Here is a 15,396-nt window from a genome sequence, read left to right as displayed (position 1 = left end):
CTCATGGAAAGTATATACCGCCGTGATATGATTAAAGTGTTCCGTTTGAATTTCCATCCAAATTCCAGAGTTTGACAAAAACATTCCCAAGTTCGACAAGGTACACCTGAAGAAGGTCGGAGGTTACATCAATCAAAACGTTGTGAAAATGACACTCAAAATGAGAACAATAGTCTGAAGAATCCAAATAATACGGTTATTCAGATAGGTAAAAGAGTAATTTATCTTGCCTTTGGTAATATTTATTTGCTTTATTTTTCAATTTTTTACCCTTTTTTCGTTTCTCTGCTAAATCCCCTATAATTGCACAAAAAAACTTTATTTTGTAACTATTTGTTAGGTCTAAAAAAGGCACACCAAAATTTACTTTTATTCATCCAGTATTTTGTTTTCATAAAATATAATCGATAAACAATTTCTAGCTAATATTATTATGACTGTGTTGAATTATGTCCCTTGACTGCTGACCTTAATGAAAAAATGATGGATGAGACAGTTCACCGTTAAAGTGTGTTTTTTGTTTTCTTGTTTAAAAAATACTTGATACATGCGCTTAAATTTTAGTAGACTATCTTTTGAAAACTTTGCACATAAGTACACAATAACAGCTTTTGTGTCATTTTGTTTATTTTCTTTTTACGAACAGTTTTGAATATTGGGATAATACTGTTGCGGGACCACGGGTGTCGATGTTAGTCCCGCGAACTCAAAAAAAAAATAAATAAATAAATAAATAAAAATAAAGTGTAAAATGGAGTTGAACAATCAAACAAAGATGACCGAGGCGGGTGAATAAATTTAATACAAAATTTATTTTAAAAAAATTGTAAATAAGTGAACAGAACGGACAAGAAAGTTTTTTCTTTGTTAAATGACTCTTCCTGCGACTGAGGTAATAAAATGAAATGAAGTAGAAAAGTAAAAGTTCTCGGTTATAAATAACCAGTCCTTTCTTTTAGGAATAATTAACCAACATAAAAGTCTATCGCTTACTTTAGCAGAGAGATAGAAAAGGGTAAAAAGTCCATTTCTATGGAAAATTAATTATCAGTTGCGCGCGTGTTTAACGTCCGTGGACGGAATCGATGATGATGTCTACAGCATGCTGGTTGGGGGTCGACTGATTGATTTTGACGCAAAATGCAATATTTATAGATTTCAAGCCGGCTCCACGAACACTGTCTGAAAAAATATTTTTGAAGATTTGTTTTCTTTGTAATCCAATTGGATGAAAAAAAAACATCTTTATGACGTAAGTTGCTTTCCAAGACGTCCGCGTGAAAGGCAGTGTTTCGTTTATAAGTCCACAGAATTTGTGTGGGTGAAGAAGGGAACTTTGCCCGCAGCTGAAATGATCTTTATACAGTCGCACGTGCACGACTGGGTTTTACAGTTGGAGCTGTGCGCCATTATTCTGTTTGAGCAGTCTTGCCATGAAGGTGGCAAGGCTATGATAATACTGAATAAGCGCCTCTAACCAGAAATTATAGGAACGAATTTTGAGACAAACTATAAGATCTATTCTATATTTACTATAGGTAAAAAAGAAATGAGAAAAATTTTTTGTAAAAATATATATGTGGATTAATAAATATTTGAACATCAGTTTTTAATATAAAAATTTTCAAGAGGAAGTTGTTCGTTTTTGTTGAGAAGAAAGAAATTTAATTACTCAGTGAGCAACTGTGTGTAAAAAAATATATTCTAGCAGTATTTGTGTGCATTACGTTTTTCATCTGATTTCGTTCCCTATAGACTCTGAAACGACTGGGCCGATTTTTAAAATAATTTCATACAAATGTACTTTATGTGCCCAGGCATGTTCTTAGATTTTGTACCGAAATGCCTCCGATATGTATTGAAATAAAAAATATTTGATTAAAGAAGAAAGAGTCAGATTTTGACCAGACTAACAAGTGCATTGAGAAGTTTTATCACCATACAAACAGAAGGGCCTGGTATATAAAATCAACAGTGGGTTTTTTGATAAGACAGGGGCATGTTTGAAATGAATGTTTCTGTCTAGAGCACAATTGAACCATGATATTTGACTTTTGCATTTTAAACTTTAATTCATGCCAAATAATTTTATAAAATCAACTGTAGGTTTGTTGTGGTTTGCCAGTTAACCAATACTATGTTGATAAACAAAAACATGCCATCGACATTCCTGGAAATACACCACAACCACGTGTGCTAAAAATAGCAACAACCTTTTCTTCAACAACAACAAAGAAAAAACACAGAACTCAGTTTTTCACAATGAAATAAAATAACAAACTTTATTTTTAGACGGAGATTTAAATAAATACTAACAATAAACGCCACATGTATTTTTGCCAGTAAGAAATTCGGCCTAAAATTAATGACAGTCATTCATTGTTTAGTGACACCATCATTGACTGTGGAACCTACAGGTTCCACAGTCAATGATGGTGTCACTAAACACGACTAGCTCTCCATAAAGATAGCGGCTTTTACAGCAAATTCTTCAGTTCTGACTTGACTCGTCAAGTCCAAAGTGGTATTCCTAGTTACAGGGGGGGGGGGGAATCAGGGATGGCAGAATGTGATGTGCACTCCAGGTGGAACAAAAGAAGCAGAGGATAGATCAGACAATTCTGAAGAACACATATCATAATAAATGTAGAAATTACTGAGACTAGCAACATTATGTCTAAGAGAGAGAGAGAGAGAGAGAGAGAGAGAGAGAGAGAGAGAGAGAGAGAGAGAGAGAGAAGTTGCAGCGAAGAAGAAAGATGGAGGCCAAATAAATTGCTGATACGTTTCTGCATCTTATCAAGAACTTTCGAATGGGACAGAGATTCACCAACTCAAATAGGAAAACAATACTCTATACATGATCTCATAATAGATTTGTAGCCTTAGGTATGAGAAAGTGTTTAGAATGATACAGGGAACCGACTTTACAAGAGGCGGAAAGAACAATGGATTTAATATATGGACCCCAAGACAAATTTAATGATAAAGAAAGACCAAGAAGTTTCAAAGTCGATTTCCCCCTATGATCAGAGCCATCCGTGAAAATCTCAGGAAGAAAAGGGACACACCTACGATTGAAAGACACAAGCTGAATCTTAAAAAGATTAAATGAAAGAAGCCATTTTGTACCCCAATTTACGACTGGCTCCAACTTAACTTCTAGATTAGCTGTATATTTTAACTGATACGAGGGGGATGGGCGAGAAGCAATACCAGAATAAAGAGTGGTATCCCCAGTATAGATATTAATTTTCCAAACAATATTCTTTGGATGATCATTGATATAGAGAAGAACGCTGAGGAACACCAGCATTGATAGGAAAAAAGACATGCAATTGTGCATGGATTGGCTTCGACTAAGGCTCTTAATTGATCATTGTCAACATCTGATGGCCGACCACTACACTCATCATCTTCAAGACTTTCATTGCTGCCATGAAATTTCTTAAACCACCATTGTGTTGCACGTTCCGTAGTGATTCCTGATGTTGATTCCCATGTTGATATCATGAGCTGTTTCAGCAGCTTTTCGACCTAGCTTGAATTAAAATAAGAAAATTGTGCGAATTTGCTTTTTTTCCATCTTGTATTCAACATTCTGAAAAGAAGACATAATTATTTTTAAATGATTGTAATTCAAACGATTAGATAGAGTGAAAAACGCTTTTTAAAACGATATATAAAGTAAAAGTATTATAACGAAACTTATTTGAAAATACATCATTTAAAATCAAATTTAAAAATTCTGCAAGAACTTTCATGTCCGCCTACTACAAACTTGTTTAAAGAAAAATTGCATAATAAACAGATAAAGCGGTTTTCGGTATAAGTATATAAGCTCTCAGTAAAATGCAAACACGAATCCCTCTGATTTTCACAAAAGTATGGATTGCGAGAAGTGTAATAATTTCGTTTAATTAATTTAATTTTGTGGTAATAAATCTGAAGATGCTTATTTAATTAGAATATTTTTGAATATGCATAAGAATTTCTTTATTTTTCTCTAAAAATAATTTCATATTTAACTTAGTGTAAGTTTTTTATTCGATAATGCTCTAAAATTATTAATGAAATTTGTTTACCAATATTTTTCCTTAGATTTTGAAATAAAAAATTTGTAAAATGTTGTTCAAAAAGTCAATTATAGCAATTACTTTATGCGATTCATTTTTAAAATTTATTATTCATTCAAAAATAAGCTAAAACAATTCTTTATTAATGATTAAATAGAATTCAAATTTGAAAGAAAATGATTATTTATTAATAAAATTTTAAACTTACTTTTTATTTTTCTACCATTCTCTCTACCCATACTTTTTCAAATAAAACGTTCAGAGAAATGATACCATTTTTTAAAATATTTTTTTTTCTTAGTGGTCTCAATTTTTTCAATCTTTTAAAAACTTTCAAGATTATAAAACTATTCTTATGCTGATGTCTACATGTTCATGCGTACAAGGGAAATATGAATATTACATTTAAAATTTACCTGGAAACTGTTATCATTAAATCAACTGAATTTTCTTTTGCAATTATATTATGCTTTTGGTTAAAATATTAAATAATCAATGCTTAATTCAATGATAATATCGTTAATGTGAGAAATTAATTTAGCTGTATTATATTGATTTCATTAACATGGACTTTGTATTTTTTCTGAAATATTAAAAATACCTGTTTCAATATTTCATCTACAATGTTTTATTTTTCACAAAAATAGCAAAAATAAATTTATGTTTTTTAGTACTTAAAACTATAACTTTAGTAAAGTGTTTTTATTGCATAAAATCATACATTTTCACTAAGAATAAAAATAATAACGGGTTCATTATATTATATGATCGTTAATTAATAAATATTGAAAAATTCATTAAAAATGGTTGATTTCCTGAATTTTGGTGAATTTTTAAGTGAAGGAAGGGGGCAAAATGTTTATACATTTGGAGGATCGGCCACTCATTTTGCACGTACCTAATTAATATTATTAGCAATTCAGTTACGAGATAACAATTATTTAATTTTCAGAGTCACAAGTAATATTTTAACATTTATTACTTGAGAAAAAACAAAAACTTTTTTCAAATGAAATTTTAGCGTCTGCTGATGAAAACTTTTATGAGCGAATTTTGAAAAAAAAAAAAAAATAAATAAAAAAAAAAAATGAATAATAAACATAAAATATTCAAGAAAATTTCCACATTAAAACACTATTGGAAAGGTGTGAACTGTAAGTATTTTAATGCTAACATTTTTCCTTTTATATGACTTATGGACAAATATGCATGTCCACATTTTCCACATTTTTGATTCATTAATGTGCAAGCCATTTAGTTATTTTATTTTAGTTATTAAATTATTAACCGATAAAAAGAGCGTATAAATGGAAATGTCTGACGCATTGAAACATATTTTCATAACTCTCCATTTCTTCACTGTCCAACTTTATTCAACCTATATCAAACTGTGTAGGTAAATTTCCTTTCGTGTGATCACGACTGTTTTCATTAAATACAAATAATAATAAAGAAGTTAGTGTTAACACGAACACCTATATAATATCGTCTGATACGACGGATAGGCAAAAAATGAAGAAAAACGTGTCTACAGTGCGAGTGCGTGTGTGTAATATGTGTGTATGAATTGTATGTACGTGCGTACAGTCGACCTAATGAGTAAAAATTGAAACTATAGAATAGACAAACTATGTTTAAATCTGGTCGGATAATTTTACGTTTATTTGCTCGCACCAGTAAAACCCGTTGGGAAAAGTTTGAACACCAAAAAATAGTTTTTTTCAGTTCAATCAGTAAAATTTCATGTACAAGGGAAATAAATCCGAGTTGATTAGTTGCTGAATTATGCCCCTTTAAATTCCAATCCTCAACATTTTTCATAGAAACATACAGCTTTATTTAAAAACAAACAAACAAAGAAAGAAACAAACAAAGAAACAAACAAGCAAGAAAACAAACAAACAAACAAACAAACAAACAAACAAACAACAGCAATAAACAAACAAACAAACAAACAAACAAACAAACAAACAAACAAGCAGAAAATGTAAAATAAAAACAGCCCATTAACGTTTAAAGGGCACATAAGCAATAACATTTTAAAGGGAGATAACTTTTGTTAACTATTTCGTTTAATGTCCGCCATAAATTGGATATTTTGTTACTACCTTGCCACTAAACCTAACCTTAGCTAACACTAACCATAGCCCTTTTCCAATAATGCTTAGGAGTGTATCATGACGAACGAACAGGTACTACAGGGGAAATATCATGTGGCGAGAATTAAACTGAAAAGACCCGAAAAAGTTAACATGTAATGTAAGGCCCATTTCTACGAAATAAAGAACGAGTAACGACCTCTCAGAAATGTCCGATTGAGAAATTGATGATCCAAAAATAGGGGATTATATGTAAACAGCATGAAAAACTTGTCGGTAATAATTGGTTACATTTCGTTAATGATATCTGGTCGGGAAGTAGGTGATCACTTTACATTAAATTTATATGCGAAACTCATTCCCTATGATAAATCATTAATTTAAAAAAAAATTATACTTTATATTATTTTATTTAATTTCATCATCATGTTTTTTGTATTGTTTAAATGTAATTGTTAAAAAGTAAATAAACAAATAAATAAAAATAGAATTTCGTTTTTCTGAAATGTATATTTATGGGGTGACAGAATTGTATTAATAAATAACTAGTATATTCACTAGTATGAGAAAATCGTTTAAACAGAATTTATGCATATGAATTATCTCCCAAATCACATTCTAAGTTCATCCGTTGGCATATATGCAGACAAAACTACCATCAATAGCAACACTACAAAGGTCAACAATGACTACTATCTCTCTGAGTCTCTCTCTCCTCTGACCTTGAGTATGTGGTGCAATGGGGCAAAAATGGCTGGTTAATTTTAATGCATCAAAAACCAGGCTTCTAGTTTTTCACCATAAATGCTCTGATCCCCAATTAATATAAATAGCTCTCATCTCAAAGACGCTCCCTGCTTTGACAAATTTCTGGGTTTGACCTTCACTCTTGACCTAAAATGGAAAATCTACATCAAATCGCCAAGGTCATCGGAAAAATCGTTGCGCTCTTCTACCACTCCAGAAGGTATTTCACTCCCGATGCAATATTCTACCTGTATAAGAACCAAATACGTCCTAAAACAGAGCACTGTTGCCACATTTGGGCAAGAGCTACTTGGAGAACCTATCCTGCCTTGACTGAGTTCAAAACTGGTTTTGAAACCTGGTAGATGATGCCTTTTTTCTCCTCCCTGCAACCTCTTTCCACAAAAGAGACGCTGTGAGCCTATCACTGCTCTATTGTTATTGTCATCATAAGTGCTCATCTGAGCTTCAATCGATGTTTCCCCCTTGCCAAACTTTCATGAAAAACACTTGTCTAGTTCCAACTACTATCAACAGCTTTCCCCATCTCTGCTTAAATATAAATGCAAATTCTATGATCAAAGCCTCTTTCCTAGAACTGTCTGTCTATGGAACTCTATTCTACTAGCCTGCTTTCCAGCTGACTACAATATGGTTGCCTTCAAGTCCAATGTAAACAAGTTCTTGTTGAGCCGTTCCTTTAACTAATCAAATTATATCCAATTTCCACCATTAATGATAACTACACTGTTGTTCAGGTTACCACCGTAGACTGATTAACTCTTATCCTCGAGTGTCTTCAGGCCTTGATAAGTGGTGAATCCCTTGTAAAAAAAAAATATGAACATGTCAAACAGTTATTTTGTGTATCAAAATGTTAACAGTTATTTTGCATATCAAAATGTTGATAAAGCGTATTGTTTTAACAATATGCTTTATCAAATGATGCTATTTCTAAGTTGCTACAAGAAATATTACTTTTATATAAAACAACAATGAAAAGGATTATTCAATTATAATATGGGCTGAAGAATTTTGGATAGTATTTGAATGAAGAAATAAAGAGTTAGAAAATTCTTTCACTGCCAAAATAATAACAAGCAGCTTAACTTCAAGTGATACATGGGAATCCAGAAGATGATGGCAGGAGAGAGGATGGAGAGCATTCTTTCTTATTTGCTTTCAAGAATCTTTGATCATCGTCTGTGATTCTTAAGGGGCTGAAGTAGTCCTTTTTGGGGTCTGATGAAATAAATGCTCCATGCAAGCTGATTTGTCAATGTGTAACCAAATTGTCTAACAGTCACAAGGGGCTACTATTTTGGATCATGTCTAACAGGGGATTGTGGGAAGTCGAACTTCTGCATGTCAGTACAGTCAGGAAAGCAAAAAACAGAGAGGGAATTTCAAAGTCTATCAGTCTGATGAAAAGAAACTATTAGAGTAAAAGGCTTTCTCGCATTTAGAGACCTCTACAATGAAGGGGTGGGAATTTGCTGGTTAATGGGTTAGTTGAAGGGAAGTATGTCGAGGGGCATAAGTGCAATGAGTTCATCAGAACACATTCATTTAAAGTACAGACATAGGGATGCAACATTGTGGCGATGGGACAGCGGCTGGAGCTTGGCCAATAGTGTGGGACCTATTAGATTGGAGATTCTTATTTTGACTGTCTAAAAGGGAGGAATTAGTGGTAGATGCACCTGTCCAAATATGCAACAATACTTTATGCATGAGAGAATGGAGGCTTTGTAATTTTGTAGTATGTTAGAGAGAGCCTACCTTATTTGCAGCAATCTTGGCAATATCCTCAGTACATTATTCTAATTCATGTTGACTGTGAATGTCAAGTCGAGGAGTTTAAACGATTAGCTCTCAGGAGAGTGCTATTTGTTATGCCAATTTGTGGTTGAGAATGTTTCTGTAAATGTTAAAGGAAAGAAGTTTAGTCTTAGTAGCATTAAATGTTACCATCCATTTACAACACATTCCAATACAGACTGAAGGTCGTTTTCCGAGGTTTTTGCACTTATCTTGTATATTTTTCATGTCTATCATAGTGCATGGTGTCATCAGCAAATATACCCATCTCATACACTGTTTTATCAGGGAGGTCGTTTATGAATCCTATTATAAATTTTCGTACTGTATGTGTGTGTGTGTGTGTGTGTGTGTATGTGTGTGTGTGTGTGTGCGATGCGGTTTGCCTACAGACAATCCACCCAGGCAAGTTAGGTATCGAAATGAAGCTTATGACCCAGCGGATGTTTTAGTGATATTTATATCCATGTTTGGTGTATGTAAATGCAAAAAAAAAAAAAAAAAAAATGAAAAAAATAACGATTTACTAAACAACGTTTTATTTACTGGATATTTTTCCGGTATTTACCGGAAGTTATAATCTCCCTTAGTTAATTCGATTTACTGTGTGTGTGTGTGTGTGTGTGTGTGTGTGTGTGTGCGCGATGCGGTTTGTCTCAGCCTACAGGCAATCCACTCAGGCAAGTTAGGTACTGAAATAAAGCTTATGACCCAGCGGATGTTTTAGTGATATTTATATCCATGTTTGGTGTATGGAAATGAAAAAAAAAAAAAAAAAAAAAAATGAAAAAAATAACGATTTACTAAACAACGTTTTATTTACTGGATATTTTTCCGGCACAAGGACTCAAGTTTGCCCAACTGGGCAAACATGGGTGCTTGTATCAGAAACAATAAAAGTTCAAGAATCGACTCCTGAGACACACATGGATTAATATTATTCCTTTTAGATTTACAACCATCGAGAATAACCCGGATTTTTATAAAATAAATTTAAATTTACTGTTTCTTTTGACAAGTGTTAAAATGTTTAACATAATGAGATCCTTCCTAAACATAGGAAGGATCTCATTATGTTAAACATTTTAACATTTGTAAAAGAAACAGTAAATTTAAGTTTATTTTATTTTTTATTTTAAATTTATCTTTTATTTATTTTTAGTAGTTTTGTTGTTGATTAATCCGAAGCTAAAAAATTGTAATAACAATAACGACACTACCATTTATGGCAGCACATTAAAGGCCGTAAACGACCAAGTTCTCTCTGATTCTCTCTCCTCTGATCTTGAGCATATGGTACAATAAGAAAAAAAGTGGCTGGTTACTTTTAATGCATCTAAAACCAACCTTTTATCTTTATATCATCAACGTTTTGATCCCCATCTGGCATCAACTAGAATGAATGGCTCTCGTCTTGGGGAGGCTCCATGTTTTGACAAGCTTCTGGGCTTGACTTTTACTCCTGATCTAAAATGGAACACGAACATAAAATCTGTTGCCGAGGTCGCTGGAAAAATGGTGGGATCCAGTAGATATCTACCTGCTGATGCACTTCTCTACCTTTATAAGAGACAGGTACGTTCAACGATGGAGTATTGCTGTCACATCTGGGCAGGAGCTGGTGGGAAAACTTTATCCTACCTTGACAGAGTTCAAAATAGACTTCGTAGCCTAGTGAGAGATACCCATTTCTCTTCCTGCAACCTCTTTCTTACAGAAGAGACGTTACAAGCATATCTATGCTTTATTGTTATTTTCATGGCAAGTGCTCGTCTGAGCTCCAATCTATGGCCCCCCTCGCTAAACATTCACAAGAAACACTCGTCTGGCTGAAAACACTATCAATAATTTTCCCCATTCTTTATCTGTGCCTAAACCTAAATGTAGATTCCATGAACAAAGTTTCTTTCTTAGAAATGCACGCATGTGGAACTTTCTTCTGTTTACCTGCTTTCCAGCTGACTACAATATGGCCGTCTTCAAGTCCAACGTAAACAAGTTCTTGATGGGCCGTTTCACTTAAGTAATCCAATTTAGCAAATTTACACTTCTAACGATTACTATATTGTCCTTTTGATCACTGTACACTCTTTAACTCTTATCCTCGAGTGGCTTCTGGGCCGCCTTGATAAGTGGTGATTCTCTTGTACAAAACAAAAAGTGAGAGATAAATATATATTGTGATCCATTTATAAAAATGTATAATAAATTATTTTATTGATTTTTAAACCGAGAGAAGATATATTTTCCATATATATTATTTATTTTATTATTTTTCGCTCCAAAAGCCGATTGTCGTCTGCTCGTTTCCATTTTAAAAACAAAAATAACAGGAGGAGACCGGTGAACCAGAGGAGAAGAAAGAGAAAAAGATACTTTGAAGGAAGGGCGGAAGAGGAAAGCGAAAAGAAAGCTCATAAAGATGAAAGAGCGAGAGAGAGAGGGGGAGAGAAAAGATAGAGGGAAATAAATCGTATATATATAGAAAGATAGGCCATATAGAGAGTGAGGGGGACTGAAAAGTTGTCAACAGTTAGTTAGAGCCTTGCGCTGAGGAGCGAAGGTTGGGGTGGCGAAGCCACCACCAGCGACAACTACGACAAAGCGAGAAGAATCACTTATAGAGATGAGACAACGAAATGGAGTGTCATTCCATATTAATAAACAACTTTATTTGTTATCTTCGTTAGTAGAGTGTACAAGAGAGAAACAGGTTAGTAAGTTGAAGTGTTCTTGTGTAACGATAGAATTCATATCATGCCGGCTTGTTGAGGAGAGAGCAGTTCCGTTTACACGTGTTTGTAGCTAGTAGTCAGCGGGATGAAGGAAGCTGGTTAAAGGAGAAAGAAAGGACAAAGTCTTCAGTGTGCTTGCGTGTTGTCATAGGTGATTGTGTGTGTGTCGGTGTACGTTCTTTATTATGACAAAGAATGTTCATTTAGGCACCGTACGTGGAAACAAATTGTAGTTTGAAAGATCGCCAAGTTAGCTTGTAGTACTCACGTTCAGCCTGGGACCAAAGCTCCAGGCGAAGTTTGCTGCCCGGCAAGGTCAGAATGAAAAAGGAATAAAGGTTCGTGATTTCACCTTTTATATACTCGGTCACGTGGTAGAGAGCTGGCTTCTGATTGGAAAAGCCAGGAGGAAATGGATTTCAAATCTCGAATCGTGAGAATTAGCTTCTGCCTGTGATTGTAGCGAGTGTCGGCTGGTACACACTACATACGTGCATGTGTAATTCATGACGACATTGGATGGTGGAAAATACAAACGCCATCAAGCAAAACAAGAATAAATCCCAACGACGACACAGCTGGATGGAAAAATCGAAAGAATGGCGAAATCCTAACAAGCCCATGGTTTCATATGAACTTCGGGAACGAGAATTTATATTATTTATAAAATAAGCAACAAAGGAAAACGATCAAATACGGACAAATCAAAAGAAAGAAACCTAAAACAAAAGAACGGACATATTTCAAAGGGAAGTCAGTGAGTTATCCATTCAAAACTTTTCATCTCTTTCGAATCATCTATATAAAAGCCAAGTACGTCCAAGGACGGAATACTGCTGCCATATCTTGGCAGGAGCTCCTAAAAACAGCATATCCTGCCTTGACAGAGTACAAAATAGACTTCGTGGCTTAGTGGGGGATGCCTTTTTCTCTACCCTACAACCTCTCCCCCAAAGAAGAGACGTTGCGAGCCTATCCTTGTTTTATCGTTATTTCCATGGCAGGTGCTCGTCTGAACTCCAATCTCTGGTCCCCCCTCGCCAATCTTTCACAAAAAACACCCGTCTAGCTGAATCCACTGTGAAAAATTTCCCTCACTCTTTATCTGTGCCTAAATCAAAACGTGGATTCCATGAACAAAGCTTCTTTCTTAGAACTGCACGCCTATGGAACTCTGTTCCGTCTGCCTGCTTCCCACCTGACTACAACTTGGATGTCTTCAAGTCCAACGTAAACAAATTCCTAATGAACCGCCCCTTAAGTAAACACTTCATCAAATCTCCACACTAACGTACTGTACTTGCAATAACCCTTATCCCTGAGTGGCTTCCGGGCCTTGATAAGTGGTGACCACCGTGTAAAATATATAACGTATGACCCACTTTTAAAGAGAGAAGGCGAACTTTTTCTTTGATATGAACATTGACTGTGCATGTAGTGGTTATATATTTTTCTCTCAGTAAAGTTTGAATAACATAAAACTATTCCATTTAGTTATATATATTTCTTTTTCTTTCCTTGAACTGAATTTTATTTTTTATATAAATAAAAGTTTGTTAATTTTTCCTCGGTATTTGTCCTCGTTATTTCTTATGTGTTCTCGTTGTCCAGTACATTTCATTTCATTGTCTTCGAGATGGATATCCCTACCCATAGTTGTTATGGGAAGGGACATCTGTCGTTTATCGAGAGACCTTGGAAATTTTCTTTTTTATTTTATTTATATCTCGTTACGTCATCCATCTCTGCCGTCCTCAGTAGGGCTGGGATACAGCGTAACAATATATATAAATACGGACAAAAATTATAGACCGTTGACTTAGGAACGAGTGCTTTATGCCAAACTTCTAGAGTAACTGTGGTGTTGTGATGACTAAGCCCTAGCAATCATTATTTATTCCTAACTGTGCATTAACCGAACACCATAATACTTAGTTCGCTGCACCCTATCATAAAAAGGCCTATATAAAATTTCAGCCAAATTGGCACAGTAGTTTTTGAAAAAAAGTGTAACGAACAGACGAACATACAGACTTAGAGAAATATAATATAAAACACACACACACACACACACACACACACACACACACACACACACACACACACACACACACACACACACACGCACGCACGCCTACCCGCACACACACATATATATGAACATCTAAAGAAAACATAGACTTTTTGCTGAGGAGATCTTGGTTTTTAATAACTACAGGTGGAAACATCGTCATGTCAGTGTCGCAGCATGTGTTCATGTACCCCCCCCCTCATATATACATGTACAGAGAGAAAGAAAGAGAGGAAGAATTGTCGCACGTCATCGGATACATCTTTCTGGATCAGTAGCTGTTTCTTATCTGATCCAATGTTTGTTTGAACCTATCTAGCTCCGAAAATCGTTATTTCAAGATAATTGCACACGAGAGAGAGAGAGAGAGAGAGAGAGAGAGAGAGAGAGAGAGAGAGAGAGAGAGAGAGAGAGAGAGAGAGAGAGAGAGAGAGGGTGGGTGGGTGGGTGTAATATTGATTTTTTGCTTTTGAAGCTAGACAGTGCCGGATTATACTAGCGTGAGGCCTGTCACGAATTTCAGGGAGTACCTCATCCACAAGACAACTTCGTCCTAACAACATGCATTTATTTAAATGCTTCATATATTCGCTTTCAAACACCATAAGAGCACTATAAGGGACGTTAAGAGATAACAAAAATTACACACTTTATAGAGTAAGCATTAAAGAACTTTCGATACCAGGAATGTCAATCATCTGCGCACAAAAACTCATGTTAAACGTTCATTAATATTACATTGTCTTGTTGCATGGTATTTCTTAGTTCTTTCGTGATTTTATTCAACTTTGAAAAAGATCCATCACACTTGTTTTACATCAGTGAATGTCTAACGACTGAATCGTGAAACGATTCGGACGAATGCTAAAAAGGAGAGTAAAAAATGAAACTTGGGTTCATTTATTTTGTCCTTTAGTCCTCACATTCCATGAGCGATGTTTCTGACAAATAGGGAAGAATTGCTGTTTTCTAGGTCAGAATCTACTCCTTCTAACATTTATCGTTGGCAAGTTTTTGATCTTCAAGTAGTATTTTTAGCTCCTTACATCAAGTGGTTTCATGCTTTGTCTAGAGCGATTTCCGCACGCAAAAAGCAAATGGCTCTATCTTACCTTCCTTCTTCCTCTGTTTTGTTTGGATTCGCTTTCTTCCTTACTTCCAAAGAACAAATAAGTTTACACAGGAACGTGTTAACCGAAAGTATTTTCAATCAATGAAAATCGTTTCAAATTCCAAAAGTAACAAGTCTTTGTGAAAGTAATAAGCTGTTACAAACTTGACAACTCTTATAAAACAAATAGTCGAAAACTGGATAGAAACTTCATCAGCCGACCGCACCGAAGGACAGAGAAACATACTCAACACCCCATCGTGCCTTTGACCAAGGCAAGCGAAAAGGAATACTTCAATGACTCACATACAAGCCTTCTTCATCTCGCACACAAACAAGAACAAGGTAAACAAATGCGCATACACAGTGTCACGCTGCCAAATACTCACATAGTATATTACGTTTTACATTATCAACATGTTTAGTTGTAATTAATAATTTAACTTTCTTCACTAAATACAAATGTGAATAAATGATCATTTACTAATTGAAAATAACTTTTATATTCTTATAAAAATCTAATATATAAACGGCTATATTTGTGTCTTTCTGTCGGTCTGTTTGTCTGTCTCTATATTTTTAAACTCTATCTCCTCTAAAATTAAAAAGTCACCGAGCGCGCTTGGGGCCTTTAATGATTGAATTTTTGACGGACCGTTTCTTTTAGGGGTCATTAACTGGCTAAAATAGTTTTTAAGGGGCCAAAAATGGCTCAAAATTGAAAAAAAAAAAAATC

General features: G+C 34.6%; 1 protein-coding gene across 1 annotated transcript in view; it reads left to right on the top strand.

The window, feature by feature from the left end:
* The first annotated feature begins 75 nt into the window (after positions 1-75).
* The window catches only part of LOC145291536 (palmitoyltransferase ZDHHC21-like), a 250,564-nt gene continuing 235,243 nt past the window's right edge, over positions 76-15,396 (top strand). Inside the window, exon 1 of the mRNA XM_080137537.1 lies at positions 76-208. The gene's annotated coding sequence lies outside the window, so the exon portion shown is untranslated. The remainder of the gene's footprint in view (positions 209-15,396) is intronic.

This window comes from Euprymna scolopes, chromosome 2, assembly GCF_053919585.1.
Source record: "Euprymna scolopes isolate OS-2025 chromosome 2, ASM5391958v1, whole genome shotgun sequence".
NCBI lineage: Eukaryota > Metazoa > Mollusca > Cephalopoda > Sepiida > Sepiolidae > Euprymna > Euprymna scolopes.
The sequence above is the reverse complement of the archived record's forward strand: the minus strand, read 5'-3'. Positions and strand labels throughout refer to the sequence as shown.